The sequence below is a fragment of the Lampetra fluviatilis genome, chromosome 25, assembly GCF_964198595.1.
Source record: "Lampetra fluviatilis chromosome 25, kcLamFluv1.1, whole genome shotgun sequence".
In the NCBI taxonomy this organism is placed as follows: domain Eukaryota; kingdom Metazoa; phylum Chordata; class Hyperoartia; order Petromyzontiformes; family Petromyzontidae; genus Lampetra; species Lampetra fluviatilis.
In genome coordinates, this window is record NC_136299.1 from 7,848,379 (window position 1) to 7,871,032 (window position 22,654).

The following is a 22,654-nucleotide window of genomic DNA, read 5'->3' on the forward strand; positions in this document are numbered from 1 at the left end:
CACAACTACTTCCTGCGCTGTACCGATCTTAATAGGCGCTCGCTAATGGCCCTTGCCCGCGGCGGCCTGCGTGTCTACACGGGGGATCTTTGCCTTTCTTCCATGGTGGCTGGCGATGCTTAAGCTGGGACTGCGGGGGTGGTGGTGATGATGGTGGTGATGGTGATGATGGTGGTGGTAAATGTGTGGTTGTTGACGTTGTGGGCGATGGCTGGTGGCCGCATTTTATCATCGGAGGGAAGTTGCGGCACTGCCTCCACCACAAGCCGAGCGTGCGGTTTGTGGCACTGGCGGCGTTGGAGAGAGTGGGGAGAGCGGAGGGGGGGAGGGGTGGGGGTGGGGGAGGGAGAGAGTGGGGAGGGGGAGAGTGGGTTGGTGGGAGAGAGAGGAGAGGGAGTGCGGGGGGAGTGGGTGGGAGAGAGTTTGGAGAGAGGGAAGAGGAGGGGTGGGGGGGTTAGAGAGAGAGGAGGGGAGAGGGGGGAGAGTTGCGGGACTGGAGTGATAGAGAGAGGGAGATGCGGGGGTGGAGGGGGTAGAGAGAGGGGGGGGAGACAATTTGGGAAGGAGTTGGAGAGAGGCAGGGGAGTGTGTGGGAGGGAGAGTGTGTGGGAGGGAGAGTGTGTGGGAGGGAGAGTGTGTGGCGAGAGAGACAAAGACGGTGGCGTGGCTATCGAGTGCGCAGGCGGTGCAACTGCGCCGTGGCCGGGCTAAAAGATGGGAGGGGGTGGGGGGGGTCAGAGGGGGGAGGGGTGACATTTAATTCCTTGCACCAGGGCTCATGCCAACCACGACACACACTCCTGAAGACTTTTTGACTTTTAAACAGCTTTTATTGCCGCCAGCAGCAACAGCACTGGAGGCGATTTCGATATGAAATACACAAAGTCACCAGCGAACAAATGAAAATAATCGCTACAAATCCACGCGCTGTGGCGCTAAAAGCACCGCGCACAACACGAAAGAAAAGTCACGTGGTGGTGGTGGTCGTGGTCATCGCGCACGCCACGGTGACGAGCGAGCGCTTCAGAAGGTGAACACCACGAGGGTGCCGTCCACGCTGGTGCAGAGAGGGGCTTGTCCGGCTCCCCAGCGTTCGAAGAAGCCGCGCTGCACATCACCGACATGTGTGTGGTACGCGTGCTCCAGCCGGAGCCGCGCCTCAAGAGAGAGAGAGAGTGTGGGGGGGAGGGGAGAGAGAGTTGGGGATGGTGGTTTAATTTCAAACTGGGTCTGTCCGGGACCGCGCCCGGCACACCACATCCAGGTCACCGCGACCGCTTTAGCTCCCAACTCCACAAGGAGTAGGAGGCGGCAGTCTGTCACCCACGCGCTAAGCAGCATCGACGCCGCTGAGGTTCTCAGATCCGTGCGTGTGTTCAACTTCTTTCGCGCCGTACGTGGCCAGCCGCGCTCATCGGAGGTGCATTCGGGCTGACTTGGTCGTCAGCAAGAACAACCAACAACAACAACAGACAACAACAACCAAGAACTAAAATCACCGCCCACTCACATTTTCACGCTTCCGCTACCCATCAAGATGACGTCACAATGGACTTAACTGTCCATGTCCAATTCGGTCGTTGATTAGTCCGTTGGCGAGAGTGCGTTCATTCCGTTCCGTCGGACTTCGTGATCAAAGCCCCCCTTCTACCCCCCCCCCACTGCCTGCCCCCCACTAACTTATAGCGTGAGGCGGTGGTGCCGGCCATCTCCGTGGAGAATCAATCACCCCAATTAAGCTTCGCTCAGGGCGCTCGTGACAGCCACTAATTGCCTCTCTCCGTGAGTTGTGGGTGTTTGTGTTTTAAGGTTTTGGGGGTGCGGTGAGAGGGGGGGGGGGTTGGAAGGAAAGTGGGGGGGGGGGGCAGGGGGGGGTTAAGGGTGGACGAGGGTGGACAGAGCGGGCGGCCGAGTTGAATGCGGGTCACTGGACGGGCCACTGGACGGGCCACTGGACGGCAGTATCGGTTAGAGACGAGGGTCAGGGAGAAATAGTCCGTGAGAGTGTGTGTGGGTACGCGGGGGAGGGGGGCACGTGGTTATATAATTCTTGAGCTCCACAGACTCGCGTTGGGTCTGATAATTTGTCTGGAGGAGACTTTCGTTTGGGTCTCGTTTGATTATCTCGCCTCGCGTGCGAATCGATGATCGAGGCGATGCGATGCGACGCGGCCGGCCCCCCACTCTGCCCTCCCACCCAGCACACACCCCCCCCCACCCCCCACAAAATTGATACCAAATGTAGACGAGGTCCAGTTACGGGCGTGATTTTCACTCCTACACACAAACACACGGCTCGTGTCATAAATAATAATCATGATCTCATATGAAGAAGCTAATTATTTCAGTGATGCCGTGTAAAAAAAAATCAACACATTCATCAAAAAACGCTGTATGTGGTCGTAAGAAGTACAATTCTAATAATCGGCGACGTTTCAGGCAATGGTCCTTCATTGCACTGTGAATATGTATATTTTTTTATTCTATGTATATTTTTACGTATATTTTTCAAGCAACGTTATTCTAGGATAATAATAGTAATACAATGTTTTTTATTTTCGCGTGATGAAGTGTAATTTCACAAAACGTCGCCTGTATATTTTCTGTTGGGGCTACACTGTTTCTTTTAACCCATCCCATCAGCACATCGGCCTTTTTAACAACAACAACAAAAAACGTCCAAAAAATGACACACTTAACGCTCCTCCCTCCCGCACAACATTGACACAGAACCATAACAACCACCACCACAACAACCACCACCACCACAACCGCCGCCGCCACAACCACAATCACCACAATCACCACCACCACCAGCAGCACCAATGAATGGAGGCGTCTGTTTGTCCCCCACCAGATTACGAGTGACCCTCCAGATACGATGACCCCTGCGTTAAGATGAAGGGGTCACAGTTCAAAAGCTCGTGAACCAGAGATGCTCTGCAGGCAATGACGGCTGCGTGAAACTCAAGCTGAGATGAGGGGGGCGGGTGTGGTGGTGGGGGGGGAAGGTGGGGGGAGGTGGTGGATGGGGGGGGGTATAATCGGTGGAGACCCTGGGTGTGTGGGCAACTGCAATCCCGGGGCTGTAGGGGAATGTACCAGGGCATCGAGGCAACTCCCACCCATCACGTTTCTCTCTCTCTCTCCCTTCACGTATGAATGTACTTTCTCTACTGAAATACTGACAATAGCAATTATTTTGTTTTGATTTAAAGCTTTCGTGACTGCAGGGATTCATATTATTTGTTCTTTCGGTAAAGTCACGTAGAAGGGAAATAATAAAATAATAAAATAACAATAAATAATACAAATATAAAACACTTGTTTTATATTTTCTTATTTCCCTTCTACGTGACTTTACCGAAAGAACCAAGAATATAATTATTTTGTTGTTGTTGTTGCTGCTGTGTATATATTCTGCACCAGAGTTTACCGGTTAGATTGGACCTGCCGACGCTGTAGTTTAAACAATGGCCAAGTTTCTTGACTCACTCTACCTCCCGTCTGCACAGACGTGTCTATGGGCACGTGAAGTGCTCATCGTATGGCGGGTCGAGTGCGGTGGGGAAAAGTGTGGGTGTTCCCAACTCCTCCAATTTGCCCGGCCAGCTTGGAAGAGTAGGCCAAATACCCTTTAGAGAGGTGGAGGCCCTTCCACCAGCAGTGGTGAGAGCGGGCAGTTGCAGGGGCTGCGCTTTTGTCATTTTTTAAAATGTATTGTGATCGACTTGTTTTTGGGTTGTACCGCGTGTTGTTCGGCACGATGTCCGACGTTTCGCTGCGCACGCTGGAAGCGTCTTCAGCAGCTGAATGGAAACGAACACACACGGCAGAGCTAATTATACAGCCCGACCGCGACAACCTATGGGGGGTCAATCATTGTTTCCATATTAATCACAGCCAGTTTGTCAATCCACTGCTGCATGAAAGCTTCCCCACGCTCTGCGCGAGTCGTGGAGGTTACGTGACCATACTTCACCCCGATGGTCATCGGTGCGGATTGGTGGAGATAGAGGGTCGGCCCAGGACCGGTTCGGGAACCTTTAGTCACTGAGGCTAGGCCGTGGTGATGATGATAATGATTGTCTGAATTCTACTGCTGCTGCTGATGATGTCTTCCAGATTGTGATCACTGTGAAATTCGCGAGTATGATGATGATGGCGATGATTAGTTCTACGAATAGTCATGCCGCTGCTATAAATTACGTGATCACTATAAAAAATCCGAGATGATTGTGATGATGATGATGATTTGAACAACGCTACGGCAAGCTGCTGATTGCAGTGAGATTGTGATCAATACGAAATCTTCAGGATGACGACGACGATGATGATGATGACGGCGATACGATCACCACTGAGACATGATGATGATTATGACGTTGATAATAACACGTATGACGACCACGATGATGATGGTGACAATAGGCGAACACGTGCTGTCAAAACTCTAGAAATCTGACGTTCCCAGACCTCACAACGCTCCAAGTGGTTTATTATGAATTCCAGAAAACCAGTGGGGGCATTCGAGGACTTACCGGCGGTGGGGGGGGGGGGTAGAGGGGGGGTGTAGGGGGGGATGTAGGGGGGGTAGAGGGGGGGGGGTGTAAGGAGGATGTAGAGGGTGGGAGGACGGGTGCGGAGGGGGGGTTTAGAGAGGGGGTGTAGAGAGTGGGGGGCGGGGGTAGAGGGGTGTAGAGGGGGGGGGGTGTCGCGGGGGGGGTGGGGTGTAGAGGGGGAGTAAAGGGGGGGGGGGAGAAATGTAGAAGGGGGAGGGATGTGGGGGAGGGGGGGGGGTGTAGGGAGAGGGGGGTACACAACCGAACAGACTTTTTTCCGTTTTAAAAATATATATAATACAACAAAATTACGACAAATAACAGGGGTGGCGTTGATGGTGTGTGGGGGGCGGCGGGGCGGGGGAGGGTGTTAGGCCCGATGGCGAACATAAACCCGCAAGGAAAGACACATTCTTTATATATATTTGTGTGTGTGTATAAAAAAAACATCTCCACCGAAAAAAAGTGAGAGAGGGGAGCTATTCTCTCCGACGAGCTCTGAATCAAACCAGTTGAATCTAGTTTTAGTCTTCTCAGCTACCAGTCCCCTCCACCACCACCACCACAGTTCCCTTGCACATGCACACCCAGCACAACCACATGCACACCCAGCACAACCACATGCACACCCAGCACAAGCACATGCACACCCAGCACAACCACATGCACACCCAGCACAACCACATGCACACCCAGCACAACCACATGCACACCCAGCACAACCACATGCGCACCCAGCACAACCACATGCACACCCAGCACAACCACATGCACACCCAGCACAAGCACATGCACACCCAGCACAACCACATGCGCACCCAGCACAACCACATGCACACCCAGCACAACCACATGCGCACCCAGCACAAGCACATGCACACCCAGCACAACCACATGCACACCCAGCACAACCACATGCACACCCAGCACAAGCACATGCACACCCAGCACAACCACATGCACACCCAGCACAACCACATGCACACCCAGCACAACCACATGCACACCCAGCACAACCACATGCGCACCCAGCACAACCACATGCACACCCAGCACAACCACATGCACACCCAGCACAAGCACATGCACACCCAGCACAACCACATGCGCACCCAGCACAACCACATGCACACCCAGCACAACCACATGCGCACCCAGCACAAGCACATGCACACCCAGCACAACCACATGCGCACCCAGCACAAGCACATGCACACCCAGCACAACCACATGCACACCCAGCACAACCACATGCACACCCAGCACAACCACATGCACACCCAGCACAAGCACATGCACACCCAGCACAACCACATGCACACCCAGCACAACCACATGCACACCCAGCACAACCAAACAGCTCACGCGGTACAGCAGCCGCAGCCTTGCACCACCCCCACCACCACCAACAACAACAACCACGACGACGACTTCTCCTCGCTAACTCTCTGCGTCTTCTGCTTCTTGATTCGCGCCGTTCTGCAATGGAATTCAGCTCTCCCATCGTCATCATCATCATCATCGCCGCCTCCATCATCATCGTCATCATCGCCGCCTCCATCGTCATCATCATGGCCTCCATCATCGTCATCGTCATCATCGCCTCCATCATCATCATCATCATCGCCGCCTCCATCATCATCGTCATCATCGCCGCCTCCATCGTCATCATCATCATCGTCGCCTTTATCATCGTCATCATCATCGTCGCCTCCATCATCATCGTCATCACCATCGTCGTCCTCGTCTTTCTTCCCACGTTGTTATTATGTAGATTCTAATTTATTGACTTAAAGTTTTCGCGACTGCAGGAATTCATATTCTTTGGGTCTTTCTTTGGTAAAGTCACGCAGATAGGTTCAAAGCTGATGTTAATCCACTGCTGGATGAAGGCCTCTCCCGACACCGTATGTGTTGGTCGTGGGTTGTTTGACCATACTTCACCGCCCACTCACATTTTCACGCTTCCGCTACCCATCAAGATGACGTCACAATGGACTTAACTGTCCATGTCCAATTCGGTCGTTGATTAGTCCGTTGGCGAGGGTTGTTTGACCATACTTCACCACGCTGGTCTGTGTTGGTTTGTGAAGGGAGAGTGGATGGTGGGGGGGGTGGGGGAGTTACAAAGCACCGGTCCAGATATCACTCGCCACTGATGTTAACCGACGTCAGGAATCCTGCACAAAGTAAAAATAAACGAAATAGATTCTAAATCTCAACGTTGTTTACACTGCTCCACACACAGCTGCAGCGGGGGGCGGGGCGGCGGGCGGGGCGGGTGGGAGCAGTCCATGCAGAGTGGTGAATGTGACGTTGGATGGCATCACTCAGGGGCCCCGTTCCTAGAACACGTGGGCAACGCAGCGGGCGATTTGTTCGATCGGTCTTCTTGGTTCTTTCGGTAAAGTCACGTAGAAGGGAAATAAAAAAATAAAAATAAAACAATAAAATAATTCTCACGACGTTTCGGCCACAACGCAAGCAGCCGTCCTCAGGTGAAGACCAGACGCTGTCTCCCCGACAGACCTGGTCTTCACCTGAGGACGGCTGCTTGCGTTGTGGCCGAAACGTCGTGAGAATTGTATTTTATTATGTTTTATTTGTATTATTTTATTATTTCCCTTCTACGTGACTTTACCGAAAGAACCAAGAAGATGAATCCCTGCAGTCACGAAAGCTTTAAAAATAAATATTTAATAATGTTTTATTTTTATTATTTTATTATTTCCCTTATACGTGACTTTACCGAAAGAACCAAGAAGATGAATCCCTGCAGTCACGAAATAAGCTTTAAATATAAATATTGAATTATGTTTTATTTTTATTATTTTATTATTTCCCTTCTACGTGACTTTACCGAAATAACCTAGAAGATGAATCCCTGCAGTCACGAAAGAAGCTTTAAATCGAAATTGTTCGATCGGCTCACGACAAACCGCCGCTGACGAGGCTCGGAGAAGCTGAAGCTGGTCCCGGGGCATGTGGTCTTTAACGTGGAGCCTCGCGTGAGCGGTGTGCAAGGGAGAGACAGAGAGAGAGAGAGCCCGCGTGTTTATCCGCGACGCTCGGAGCAGTGTCCGAACTTCAGAATCCACCGTGCCCATGTCAGTGAAACCAAATCACACCTATTGCACAGCAGGTTCGTTTACCGATATTGTATTATTCCAGTTTTAAACAGGCTCTCGTCTATAATTGTAAGACAATTGCAGCTCTTTAGCAACTTCGAGAAAATCGTGAGAATTTTGCACAACTTGGTAAGGGTCGTATGTTTTGTATGAGTGTATGGCGAACTTCTTTTGCACCGTATGTAGCCAACCGTGATACAACGGATGTGCAGGGGAAGGACAACAAACCAAACACACACAAAAGCAGTTGGATGCATGTATTTGGGTAAAACACGCTAAAAATGTTCGAGATTGTTTGTGTATTTTGGCGTGTGTGTACACCCTTGTGAGTAAACGCGTGTACAATGGCCGGTGGTCGAGGCTAAGGACGGAATGGTAGGCAAAGGAGGGAACCACACGACGCCCAAGTGAGAGATGGGCAATGCCTTGCGGAGTGGAATTCATCCAGCAGCGGATTGACCCTGGCTGATGATGACCATCATCATCATCAAGGACAAGGTTTTTGATGTACGTGTATATTCTAGATTTAAAGTTTTCGTGACTGCAAGGATCCATACTCTTTGTTTTTTTCGGTAAAGTCACGTAGGTAAAATAAATAAATAAATCACGACGTTTCGGAGGCAACACAAGCCACCGTCTTCAGGTGCTAATTTTGCTGTGACGGTGCCACCTGAAGACGGAAGCTTGTGTTGCCTCCGAAACGTCGTGATTTAATTAATTTTTTGTTTTATTTTTTACCTACGTGACTTTACCGAAAAAAACAAAGAGTATGTACGTGTATATGTCTGAGATGGCTTCGCTTCTTCTCACGTGGATAGACCCTGCCTGCTGCTGATGATGGTGATGATTATATCAGTGCAATGTTACGCCCTAGTATGTACTGTGCAATATGCTGACGGCTAAAGTTGCCGCTAAATAGCAGTTCAATCAGTCAGCTGCCCGTATCTTTTTTTTGAGTCCGTCGCGTGAGATGGTAGGGCCGGGTTGGTGTTGGAGTATCACCGCGTTGCCAGCTCCACACCTCCTCGCCTCGCTCACGACGTCAGATCGCGGCAGCTGCTTCCATAGCAGCAGCTCGCGCCGAGACAACATCGCACCGACACAGACATGAAGACACCCCCCCCTCCCACCGTGTCGCCTGGAGCACAGACTGTTGGGGAAAGCGGCTGTTCGCGAGTGTGCCACCTATGAAGGCCGCTACGGCACACGAGGGAGGGGGTGGGTGCCTGGTGCAAATGTTTAGACACCCGCGTGCTCGTTTTAAGGCTGAGTCGACCTAGGGGGAGGCCCAGGACCGCTTCAGATAATCGGCAACGGTGTTGGCCGTGAGCGGGAATCGAACCCGGGTCGCCGGGTTCGTAGCGCAGGGCGCTGACCGCTACGCCACCGCTCCCCACACACACACAGACAAAGGTTCCCCGCGTAGCCTGCGCAGACGGTTGGGGCAAGTGCTGCTCGCGAGCAACACCGACTCAGGCAGGCACGGCGTGGGGGCGGAGGCCTTCATCCAGCAGTGGATTGACAAAGGGCTGCGAATTAAAAAAAAACACGATCAAACGTGGACGGGTGGATTAGCGTGTTCACGGTGGCTGTGTCAGGGACACTGAACAGCTGCCCCACGGCTCCACCGGACCTGGGGGTGGTGGGGGGGGTGTTGGGGAGGGGGGATATGGGGAGGGGGTGGAGTTGACAGCCAATCATCCTTCTTGGGTGGGGGGGTGGGTCGCTAAAATCCGTTCGTAGATCGACAAACGGGATATGGCTGTATACCTTTCCGCTGCAGGAAAACACGATGTTCGCGATTGCATTTTTTGTGTTTACGCGCAGATTTATACTTTGGTGGTGGTGGTGTGGGGGGGTTATTTTTGTGCGCGTCATGCGTTTGGCCCCCCTTTTTCAGTGGCACGGCTCGCTCCTGCGAACGAGTCCCCCACACGCTGCCCTCTCTCGGGTTCTCAGCCGCTCCAACAGAATCACCGCGAGACTTGAAACCACCCGGTGCTTTGCCTGGCAGTCTATAGAAAATGTACGCAGTCTCTCTTTTTTTTACGATCAGTGGAAACAAGAAGATGCTCAGTGTATTCGGCACTTTGCTTCGTTCATCATTTCGTAATTTATTTTTTAACTAGCTTTATGTAAAACCCCCACCTCTCGCTCACTCTCTTACGCAGTCTCTCATTCACTCATCTCGCGGTGTCGTAAGAGGAACGATAGGGGTGGGGGTCGGCTCGGGGGTGGGGGGAGAGATATGGGGGGGGGGGGAGGAGGGGAAAGGTTGGGCGGTGAGGGTAGTAAGGGTGGTGAGGGAGGTGAGGGGTTGAAAGAGCGGTTCCACGCAAACACAGCAGGATAGGGGTTCCGATTGAATGGGGGAGAGGGGGGAGGGTGGGAGTGACGGGGTTGGCGGTGAGGTGGGAGATAGGGGGAGGGTGTTGGGGTTGACGTGGGAGATAGGGGACGGGAGGGGAGGAGATAGGGTCGAGGGACGGGTTCAAGACAGGTTGGAACGTAAACATTCGGTGTGTACGGGCGCGTGTGTTTGTGCGTGTGTGTACGTGTGTGTGTGTGCGTGTGTGTGTGTACGTGTGTGTGCGTGTGTGTGTACGCGTGTGTGTGTGTGTGCGTGTGTGTGTGTGCGTGTGTGTGTGTACGTGTGTGTGTGTACGTGTGTGTGTGTGTGCGTGTGTGTGCGTGTGTGTGTACGGGCGCGTGTGTGTGCGTGTGTGCGTGTACGGGCGTGTGTGTGTGTGCGTGTGTGTGTGTACGGGCACGTGTGTGTGTACGGGCGTGTGTGTGTGTTCGTGTGTGTGTGTGTACGGGCGTGTGTGTGTGTGCCTGTGTGTGTGTACGTGTGTGTGTGCGTGTGTGCGCGTGTGTGTACGTGTGTGTGTACGTGTGTGTGTGCGTGTGTGTGTGTACGGGCGTGCGTGTGTTTGTACGGGCGCGTATGTGTGCGTGTGTGTGTGTACGGGCGTGTGTGTGTACGGGCGTGTGTGTGTGTGTGTGTACGGGCGTGTGTGCATGTGTGTGCGCGTGTGTGTGTACGGGCGTGTTTGTGTGTGCGTGTGTACGGGCGTGTTTGTGTGTGCGTGTGTACGGGCGTATGTGTCCGTGTGTGTGCCTGTGTGTGTGTACGTGTGTGTGCGTGTGTGTGTGTATGTGTGTGTGTGCGCGTGTGTGTACGTGTGTGTGTACGTGTGTGTGTGCGTGTGTGTGTGTACGGGCGTGTGTGTGTGTACGGGCGTGTGTGTGTGTGTGTGTACGGGCGTGTGTGCATGTGTGTGCGCGTGTGTGTGTACGGGCGTGTGTGCATGTGTGTGCGCGTGTGTGTGTACGGGCGTGTGTGTGTGTGTGTGTACGGGCGTGTGTGTACGGGCGTGTGTGTACGGGCGTGTGTGCATGTGTGTGCGCGTGTGTGTGTACGGGCGTGTGTGTGTGTGTGTGTACGGGCGTGTGTGCATGTGTGTGCGCGTGTGTGTGTACGGGCGTGTGTGTGTGTGCGGGCGTGTGTGTGTGTGTACGGGCGTATGTGCGTGTGTACGGGCGTATGTGTCCGTGTGTGTACGGGCGTGTGCGTGTGTGTATGCGTGTGTGTGTACGGGCGTGTGTGTGCGTGTGTGCGTGTGTTTGTGTGCGTGTGTGTGTATACGGGCGTGTATGCTGGTGTGTGGGGTAGTGTAGCGGTTTGCGCGCTGCGCTACGAATCCGGCGACCCGAGTTCAATTCCCCCTCACGACAACCAGTAACGACTATCTGAACCGGTCCTGGGCCTCCCTTAGGTCCACTGAGGCTAAAATGAGTACCTGGTGCGGTGTGTAAAAATCATCGCCACTGGAGAGACAAAGGCGGCCGGGCGTGGTGCTGATCACTCACCCCCCTCGTGTACCATGCCGGCCTTCATATGTGCTCGCTAACAGCACTTGCCCCAACAGTCTGTTACAGGCTATACGGGGGATCTTTGTCTTTGAGTGTGTGCGGTGAGCTCGGCGACTCGAGTTCGATTCCCGCTCACGGCCAACACCAACGACGATTATCTGAACCGGTCCTGGGGCTCCTCTAGCCCGCGTGTCGCCGCTTTGTTGTTGCAAAGGTTCCCGGTTCGAAATCAGCGGCCGCCCTGCGCATTACTGCCGCTTTAAGAACCCGCGTCAGCACTTCGAGTGCGCGTTCGAGATCCCGCGACGCGTTTCACAAGAGTTGGCCACTGCGTGACATGGGCCACCACTTCTTTTTGTTTTGCCAACATATAGAAGAAACAATACCACCTCGCGTATACACAATACAATGGCCGCCCCCGCAGCGTCGTCGTAGTGGAGGTTTCCCAGCCCTCTCCGATCTTACATTTACATGCAAATGCGTTCACTAGCGCCGCCCACTTCGCTTATGACCCGTGGGCTACACCCATCTGAAACCTTTATCACATATCCTGTCTCAGCAGCTCTCTCGCAATTGTTTCACCTGATGACGATTGCTTGCGTTGCGATCGAAACGTCGTGATATTTGTATTATTGTTATTTTTTCTATCTACGTGGTTTTACCGAAAGACCCAAACATTATATATAAACAATGTTTACGTAGGCGAATTACTCAATGAGGCAGAAATCCTCTGCCGGCCGCTCACTGATGCCAACACCTTGGCAGGAACACTCCTGCAAAACGAGCATCGGGCCTCCGTGAGGCTTCCCTGCAACGGCTAAAGCAAAGGGTCTTCCTCTGAACCGCCCGATGGGGATGTTTGGCCATGAATTCAAACCATCACGCGAGCTCTTAGTCATCGCAGCGGCGGCGTTTGGCTGACCAACGGACGAAGACGGTCACCGCATCACGCGGCGCTTTCAGGCGCGCTTCTGCGGGCCGTCTGGAACGCTCCTCTTTCCGTTACTAGGAAGCCACTGGAGCTACGCACTTTTAAATGCTCGCCTAGATTGAAAAAACACATTTCTGTAGAGCTGGTTTTTGTGTTTAGTTTGTTGTCACAATTAGCGCGGTTGGTAACATACGGTGTGAAAGAAGTTCAACATCCATACATGCACACACACATATGTGATGAGAGTTTGGAGACCCAAGAGAAAGCCCAGGCCCTGAGTGAGGATGAGACACTCAGCACTGTCACCTCCTAGCTGCGTCCCGCGGCACCACGACTACAACACCTGGCAAGCCCTGGCACAATAAAGAAGGGCCCTTGCCCGAAACGTCGCCTATTATATACTCGTTTCCTTTAAGGCCACTGTGTTGTTGACGAATGTTTGGGGATTTTGCGTTGCTCACGGCAATTTTTTTTGTGCATTATTCTGATGCAATTCTTCAAAAATTCCCGTTGATCTTCTTGGTTCTTTCAGTAAAGTCACGTAGAAGGGAAATAATAAAATAAAATAAATAAAACATAATAAAATAATTCTCACGACGTTTCGGCCACAACGCAAGCAGCCGTCCTCACCTGAGGACGGCTGCTTGCGTTGTGGCTGCTTGCGTTGTGGCCGAAACGTCGTGAGAATTATTTTATTATGTTTTATTTTTATTATTTTATTATTTCCCTTCTACGTGACTTTACCGAAAGAACCAAGAAGATGAATCGCTGCAGTCACGAAAGCTTTAAATCGAAATTCCCATTGCTTTGTTTCTGCCACGTCCCGCTGATGATGAGAGACACTCATCATTATCCACGACCTGTCCACTGCTGCACGAAAGCCTCCACATTCCTCCGCCACGCTTGTCGCGATCCTACGCCTTCCGTTCAACCGTCGACTTCGTAGCCTCGTGTGTGTGTATATTAAACACACACAAAACCAACAAATACATCTTAAAGAAAGCATCTGCTTCATTCCATCAGCCTATCGGCTTTGCCAGATAAACACTTTCCGGCAACAGCTGTTTAAGCAAGCAAACCGCTGGACCGGTTTTGGCCCTTCTGGGTCTCATCAGCAGCGGCAGGGTCGGGCTTGTCAAACCGATGAATGGCTGCTGGATTTAGCAGATGCGTTATTGGCAAGAGGGCACCACCTAAACTATGGATGAATAAGACCGGGGGGGGGGCGGGGGTGGTGGCTTTTCAAGGCAATCCTCGAAGTGTGTGAGTTTGTGTCGTAAAAATGTACAGTACACTTGCCCAGTGACTTGACGGCTGAGTTGCCCTCAAGGCGACTAAGCCGCTCAACTGCGTCTGACCGCGGGCAATGACCTCTTCCCCCCCCCACCCCGCAAGAGAGAGCGGGGGGTGGGGGGGTGCATGGAAGGGGAGGAAGGGTTGGAGTTGTGGCACCATCCTCCCTGACTCGTCTGGCTACGTAGGATGAAGAGTGATAAATGATGATGCCATTCATCATCCCTTTTCCTAGGGAGACAAAGGCGGGTGGGGGCGCGTGGATGGGGTGGGGAGACAAGGAGACGAGGGGGGGGGACAAAGCGAGTGGTGGTAGGAGCGGTGGCGCAGTCGTTAGCGCACTGTGCTATGAACCCGGCGACCCGAGTTCGATTCCCGGCCACGGCTAAAATCAGCGGAGAGTGCTCCGGAATTCCTCCCCTTCCCCCCCCGCCAACTCTCCTCGCTTCTCCCCCCTGGCAATCGTGGTGAAGTATGGTCAAACAACTTCGACGACCTCCAAGCCGTGGAAGAGACTTGCATCCAGCAGTGGATTGAGAAAGGTGCTGTAAATACATCACAAAATAATGCACGAGAGAGAGAGGGCGAGGCAAAGCTGATGGTCACGTGTAACAGCTGGGATTCGTCAGCTGTTCACAATGTCCACGTAGTATCGATAATAAATTGTTAATGGAATTAATGTTAAATCTGCAATTTTATTGAGGGACTTTGTGTTGTCTTGGTGTTGTCTGGGATTTTTTTGCTGTTTTACTGCCTGTCCAAGCTTGGAAATGGACGTACTTATGTAATTTTAACTCATTAACGTTGTTTTTTTAAACTAATTTATTTTAGTGACTTGCATACTTTCCTATACATTTCTCTCCAATCGTTTTTTAAAATATTGTTGTTGTAACTTACTGACCCGCCCCTACTGGACATCTGTAGAAAAGAAAAGTTTCATAGCTCATCGGATTTCTCCAGGGTGAACACTTTCCTGCGGAGGGAGCTGGTAGGAACGTTGGGTTGCTCGGTCAATGGCCAGGGTCAACGGCGGCGTGGTGTATTCCGCAAATATGCCCGACTGTGAGGGCGGGCACAAGCCGGCGTGAGTAGGTTAAACGTTGAGTTTTATAAGGGCACCACGGGGTGACCAGCCCCTCCCCACCCAGCCCCACCCCTCCCACCCCCCCACCCTGCCCCACCCTCCTCACCCAGCCCCTCCCCACCCTCCCCACCCGGCCCCTCCCCACCCTCCCCACACAGCCCCTCCCCACCCTCCCCTCCCCACCCAGCCCCACCCTCCCCACCCAGCCCCTCCCCACCCTCCCCACCCAGCCCCTCCCCACCCTCCCCACACAGCCCCTCCCCACCCTCCCCTTTCCACCCAGCCCCTCCCTGCACGACGGACACAATAACCCCCTGTGGGCTGGTGTAACCAGGAGGTTCCTACCAGTAATAGAGATTCTGATTCTGAGTTGTGCACAAAAAACACGTATAATGCCCAATGCAGTTGCTGTACGTGTGTATGTTGAACTTCTTTCGCACCGCACGTAGCCAACCGCGCTAATCGGATGTGCGGGCGAAGGACAACAATGCAAACACAACGAGCAGTTCTAAACAAAAGAGTTTTGCAATCTCGATTTAAGAGTGCACATCATGTGCACGATCTCTATCCTCGTCTGCAGGGTGGCCGAAGAGTCGGGGCACGTTGGGTTGTTGAATTTATGTTAACGTTGGCTTGAAAACATTTGAATTTGTTTTTATTTGAGTTAATAGTTTATCCCCTGTGCTATCAGCACTCATATCTGCGTCTTATTCCTTTTCAGACGGCGTTTAAAAGTGGAAAAAACTCTGACTGAAGACGAACGAGTTCATTATGCCACATTGTGCAGCTTTAATCTTCAAAGATAATTAATGCATCGTGCATGAACGTTAATGGTAGTCAGTTGCAAGTATGTCTGCATACAAAATGAAAAAAGCCGATGTGATTTGTTAAAATAAACATGAGGATGAGACTATTTATTTAGATCGCAAGATGGAATCCGATGAACTATAAAGCTCTTTCTCACACATGTCCAGCAGGGCCGGGTCAACAAGTTACAACAACAAACAGCGCATTCTTGGTTCTTTCGGTAAAGTCACGTAGAAGGGAAAAAATAAAATAATAAAAATATAAAACAATACAAATTCTCACGACGTTTCGACTGCAACACAAGCAATCATCATCAGGTGTGAAATCAACAGCAAGAACATTTTGTGTTGCAGTCGAAACGTCGTGAGAATTTTTATTGTTTCATATTTTTTTATTTAATTATTTCCCTTCTACGTGACTTTACCGAAATAACCAATAATATGAATCCCTGCAGTCACGAAAGCTTTAAATAAAAAAAACAGTGTATAAAGCATACGATAGGAATACACATAAATAAACAAAAATTTGAATTCAAATGTTAAAATGAATGAAACAACCCCCCCACGTGTCCTGACTTTTGAGGCCACCCTGTAGCTAAGAGATCGCGCACATCACTGAAAGTGCCCACAGTCTATGGCACGAGAACATCCGACTATAACCCCGATTCTAGATTTGGAGCTTTCGTGACTGCTGGAGCTTTCGTGACTGCAAGGATTCATATTCTTAAGTTTTTTCGGTAAAGTCACGTAGGTAATTTTTTTAAATAAAATTTTATAAAAGTAAAATAAAAATAAAAATTACGACGTTTCGTCTTCAGGAGGAACCGTCACAGCCCGACAGCTGTATCAAGTAAACTTGATACCGTCACAATCCGACAGCTGTATCAAGTTTACTTGATACAGCTGTTCCACCTGAAGACGGAAGCTTGTGTTGCCTCCGAAACGTCGTGATTTTTATTTTACTTTTATTAATTTTAATTTTTTACCTACGTGACTTTTACCGAAAAAAACCTAAGAATATAACCCCGATGTTGTCGTGACTCTTGGGCCACGCTGTGGAGCCGCGTCCAGTCCGGGGCCTCTCCACCCCGCTCGTCGCTGGGACCGTCGTAGACTGGTCGGTCCGGTCGAGCCTGACGGTCTCGCCGTCTGCGGTCGAGGGGGGTGGGGGGATGGGGGGATGGGGGGGGGGTCCTTGTAGACGGACGGGGATGTCTGCCCGCAGCTCGCGCGGCAAATAAAAGCGCGCATTTACAGCGCTGATCCGGGTGGGGGGGGGGCTCGTAAATCGAGGAGGTGCCCCCGTAAAACAAAAAAAAGCCAACCTCTGGAGTCACTGAACGTCTGGCCTTGATTTCAAAAAGTGTGTTGTCCCCCCACCCCCCTTTCTCCGACTGTTTGATTATTTCAAATAACTTTAAACATTCTTGACGAGAAAGTTTAACGTTAAGGTGTGGTGCGCTGTGTGTGTGTGGTGCGCTGTGTGTGTGTGTGGTGCTCTGTGTGTGTGTGGTGCGCTGTGTGTGTTTGTGTGTGTGGTGCGCTGTGTGTGTGTGGTGCGCTGTGTGTGTTTGTGTGTGTGGTGCTCTGTGTGTGTGTGGTGCGCTGTGTGTGTTTGTGTGTGTGGTGCTCTGTGTGTGTGTGGTGCGCTGTGTGTGTTTGTGTGTGTGGTGCGCTGTGTGTGTGTGGTGCGCTGTGTGTGTTTGTGTGTGTGGTGCGCTGTGTGTGTGTGTGTTGCTCTGTGTGTGTTTGTGTGTGTGGTGCGCTGTGTGTGTGTGTGGTGCGCTGTGTGTGTGTGTGGTGCGCTGTGTGTGTGTGTGGTGCGCTGTGTGTGTTTGTGTGTGTGGTGCGCTGTGTGTGTTTGTGTGTGTGGTGCGCTGTGTGTGTTTGTGTGTGTGGTGCGCTGTGTGTGTGTGGTGCGCTGTGTGTGTGTGGTGCGCTGTGTGTGTGTGTGGTGCGCTGTGTGTGTGTGTGGTGCGCTGTGTGTGTGTGGTGCGCTGTGTGTGTTTGTGTGTGTGGTGCGCTGTGTGTGTGTGGTGCGCTGTGTGTGTGTGGTGCGCTGTGTGTGTGTGTGGTGCGCTGTGTGTGTGTGTGGTGCGCTGTGTGTGTGTGGTGCGCTGTGTGTGTGTGGTGCGCTGTGTGTGTTTGTGTGTGTGGTGCGCTGTGTGTGTGTGGTGCGCTGTGTGTGTGTGTGGTGCGCTGTGTGTGTGTGTGGTGCGCTGTGTGTGTGTGGTGCGCTGTGTGTGTTTGTGTGTGTGGTGCGCTGTGTGTGTGTGGTGCGCTGTGTGTGTGTGGTGCGCTGTGTGTGTGTGGTGCGCTGTGTGTGTTTGTGTGTGTGGTGCGCTGTGTGTGTGTGTGGTGCGCTGTGTGTGTGTGGTGCGCTGTGTGTGTGTGGTGCGCTGTGTGTGTGTGGTGCGCTGTGTGTGTGTGTGTGGTGCGCTGTGTGTGTGTGGTGCGCTGTGTGTGTGTGGTGCGCTGTGTGTGTGTGGTGCGCTGTGTGTGTGTGGTGCGCTGTGTGTGTTTGTGTGTGTGGTGCGCTGTGTGTGTGTGGTGCGCTGTGTGTGTGTGGTGCGCTGTGTGTGTGTGTGGTGCGCTGTGTGTGTTTGTGTATGTGGTGCGCTGTGTGTGTGTGGTGCGCTGTGTGTGTTTGTGTGTGTGGTGCTCTGTGTGTGTGTGGTGCGCTGTGTGTGTTTGTGTGTGTGGTGCTCTGTGTGTGTGTGGTGCGCTGTGTGTGTTTGTGTGTGTGGTGCGCTGTGTGTGTGTGGTGCGCTGTGTGTGTGTGTGGTGCGCTGTGTGTGTTTGTGTGTGTGGTGCTCTGTGTGTGTGTGGTGCGCTGTGTGTGTTTGTGTGTGTGGTGCGCTGTGTGTGTGTGGTGCGCTGTGTGTGTGTGTGGTGCGCTGTGTGTGTGTGTGGTGCGCTGTGTGTGTGTGTGGTGCGCTGTGTGTGTTTGTGTGTGTGGTGCGCTGTGTGTGTTTGTGTGCGTGGTGCGCTGTGTGTGTGTGGTGCGCTGTGTGTGTGTGGTGCGCTGTGTGTGTGTGTGGTGCGCTGTGTGTGTGTGTGGTGCGCTGTGTGTGTGTGGTGCGCTGTGTGTGTGTGGTGCGCTGTGTGTGTGTGGTGCGCTGTGTGTGTTTGTGTGTGTGGTGCGCTGTGTGTGTGTGGTGCGCTGTGTGTGTGTGGTGCGCTGTGTGTGTGTGGTGCGCTGTGTGTGTGTGGTGCGCTGTGTGTGTGTGGTGCGCTGTGTGTGTGTGGTGCGCTGTGTGTGTGTGGTGCGCTGTGTGTGTGTGTGGTGCGCTGTGTGTGTTTGTGTGTGTGGTGCGCTGTGTGTGTGTGGTGCGCTGTGTGTGTGTGGTGCGCTGTGTGTGTGTGGTGCGCTGTGTGTGTGTGTGGTGCGCTGTGTGTGTGTGGTGCGCTGTGTGTGTGTGGTGCGCTGTGTGTGTGTGGTGCGCTGTGTGTGTGTGTGGTGCGCTGTGTGTGTTTGTGTGTGTGGTGCGCTGTGTGTGTGTGGTGCGCTGTGTGTGTGTGTGTGTGTGCGCTGTGTGTGTTTGTGTGTGTGGTGCGCTGTGTGTGTGTGGTGCGCTGTGTGTGTGTGTGGTGCGCTGTGTGTGTGTGTGGTGCGCTGTGTGTGTTTGTGTGTGTGGTGCGCTGTGTGTGTGTGGTGCGCTGTGTGTGTTTGTGTGTGTGGTGCGCTGTGTGTGTGTGTGGTGCGCTGTGTGTGTGTGGTGCGCTGTGTGTGTGTGTGGTGCGCTGTGTGTGTTTGTGTGTGTGGTGCGCTGTGTGTGTGTGGTGCGCTGTGTGTGTTTGTGTGTGTGGTGCGCTGTGTGTGTGTGTGTTGCTCTGTGTGTGTTTGTGTGTGTGGTGCGCTGTGTGTGTGTGGTGCGCTGTGTGTGTGTGTGGTGCGCTGTGTGTGTTTGTGTGTGTGGTGCGCTGTGTGTGTGTGGTGCGCTGTGTGTGTGTGGTGCGCTGTGTGTGTGTGGTGCGCTGTGTGTGTGTGTGGTGCGCTGTGTGTGTGTGTGTGTGGTGCGCTGTGTGTGTTTGTGTGTGTGGTGCTCTGTGTGTGTGTGGTGCGCTGTGTGTGTGTGTGTGGTGCGCTGTGTGTGTGTGTGTGTGGTGCGCTGTGTGTGTTTGTGTGTGTGGTGCGCTGTGTGTGTGTGGTGCGCTGTGTGTGTGTGGTGCGCTGTGTGTGTGTGTGGTGCGCTGTGTGTGTGTGGTGCGCTGTGTGTGTGTGTGGTGCGCTGTGTGTCTGTGTGCGCTGTGTGTGTGCGGGGTGCGCTGTGTGTGCGCTGTGTTTGTGTGTGTGTTTGTGTGTGTGTGTGTGTTTGTGTGTGTGTTTGTGTGTGTGTTTGTGTGTGTGTTTGTGTGTGTGTTTGTGTGTGTGTGTGTGTTTGTGTGTGTGTTTGTGTGTGTGTTTGTGTGTGTGTTTGTGTGTGTGTTTGTGTGTGTGTTTGTGTGTGTGGCGCGCTGTGTGTGTGCGCTGTGTGTGTGTGGTGCGCTCTGTGTGTGTGCGGTGTGTGTGTGGTGCGCTGTGTGTGTGCGGTGTGTGTGTGGTGCGCTGTGTGTGTGTGGTGTGTGTGTGTGGTGCGCTGTGTGTGTGCGTGCGCGTGTTTGTGTGGAGCGGTGGTGTAGTGGTTAGCGCGCTGCGCTGCGAACCCGGCGACCCGAGTTCGATTCCCGCTCACGACTAATACGAGTGGCGAATATTTGAATCGGTTTTGGGGCCTTCCCTCGGTCGACTCAGCCCCAAATGAGAAGCTGGTGCGGTGGTGTATACATCGCCACTAGGGAGACAAAAGCGGTCGGGCATTATGTCGACAACATCACCCACCCCCCACCGTGTGACCGTGCCGACCTCCGTAGGTGCTCGCTAACAGCACTTGCCCCAACAGTCTGTTAAAGGCTATACGGGAGATCGTTGCCTTTGTGTACACAAATAAAACAGTGTTTGTGGAACGCGCGGTTCAAGAGCGAGCGAGAGAACGTTCACCGTGGGAGACGGAGCAATGAAATCGGCTCGTGCACAGGAGCCGGGTGGGGGATCAAAGGCGTGGCCACCGCGTGGGACGTGGAGGTTGCTCCCCCAGCCTTGTCGAGACCACCAACAACTCCTCGACGGCTGTCGAGCATGGCCTTCCCCGGGTCGGATCGTCGCATCGCGTGGCGACAGCTTTCGAGGGGAGTGAGGGCCTTCGTCCAGCGGTTGATAGAGCGTGGCTGCAGCTGCTGCTGATGATGTTGTTGCCGGGGGACGCAAGGTGACATCAATCGCTCGTGAATTCTATTCTAAAACACATACACAGATTTTCACGATAGCTTCAGCTCCTAACATCCGCTCCGCTAGTTAACAATCTGCGCGCTAAGAATAGCACAAGATGAAAATCGCTCAATCATCATCATCAGCAACAGCAGCGATGGGCAGTCCACTGCTAGATGAAGTCACAAAACGCGTGTTGAGGAAGAGAAGAGTGAACACCACGAGACGCTGATGGGGGGGGGGGGACGGAAATAATCGGCGCGGTCACGTGGTCGAGCGGGAGCCGCGTGTGCGAGGTTATAACCCGCGACGGCCGCCCTGCTAAATGCTGCGGGTGGTTGTATGAACCATTAAGAACAACCCGACGTGACTTTGTTCGACAAGAGAGTGTAGTAGCAGCTAATTGTGTGGCCCGCGCCATTGGGCCCAATATTTGGTACATTTGAAAAAATATATATAATCACCACCACCACGACCACCACCATAACCACCAAAACCATCACAACGACCACCACGGCCACCACGATCACCACTACCACAACCACCAACACGACCACTACCACAACTACCACGACCACCATGATCACAACCACCACGGCCACCACCACAACCACCACGACCACCACCATCACCACCACCACAACGACCACCACGACCAACACGACCACCACCACAACTATCACGACCACCATGATCACAACCACCACGGCCACCACCACAACCACCACCACGACCACCACGGCCACCACCACCATCACGACCACCGCCGCTAAGAGCTGCAAAGGAATTGCAAATTGCGTTTGCGTGGCTATTTTAAGTCACAAACTGCTGCGAACGCTAAACTCAGTCTCTCTTAATAATGAACCCTAATTGGAAAATTACCCACGGAATTAGCCGCCCCCCCCCCCAACAACTCTCCCCCCCCCCTCCTTTCCCCCCTCTAACCCCAACCCAGTCTATAATTGTACACGTGCACGCGCCGGCTCTTTCTGGATGAAGGCATCACCGTCCGCCCACAGGGGTTGCATGGACAACCTGGAAGGTTGCAGGGTCAATCTGAAGGTGGCAGGGACGATCTGGAAGGTTGGAGGGACAATCTGAGATGACGTCGGAGAGCTTCAGGGGTCGACAACCAGAATAACAAGAGGAACCGTTTTTTTATATCGAATTCGGTCCAAAAAAAACCAACAGTGAATATTTCAAGAGCAGCGATGCACTGTGGTCCATCACTGTTACGAAGCAGTCGTTAAAGAGCCGCACGCGACTCCTGAGTCGCAAGGTTTGCTGACCCCCCTGGCTTAGAAGTTGCAGTGCAGCAGGCGGCCGTCTGCTCCCCACGAAACGTAGCAACCGCAGCGGTTGCATTCAAGGCCGAGTGGATCTAAAGGAGGCGCGCGAACGGTGAAGATCCCACGTGACGCATCGCCCCACGAATCGCGCGCACGTGGAACCCTGAACAAAGACAAAGATCCCCCCCACCCTGCGTAGCCTGCACGGACTGTTTGGGGCAAGTGCTGTTCGCGAGCGCCTATGAATGCTGGCACGGTACACGAGGGGGTGGGTGGTTGGCACCACGCCCGGCCGCCTTTGTCTCCCCGAGTGCTGATGTTTACACATTGCACCAGGTACTAATTTTCAGGCTGAGTCGACACGCACACACACAGGCACGCACATACAACACTCCCTCCCCTACACACACGCGACACACACGCGCCCCCATACCAGC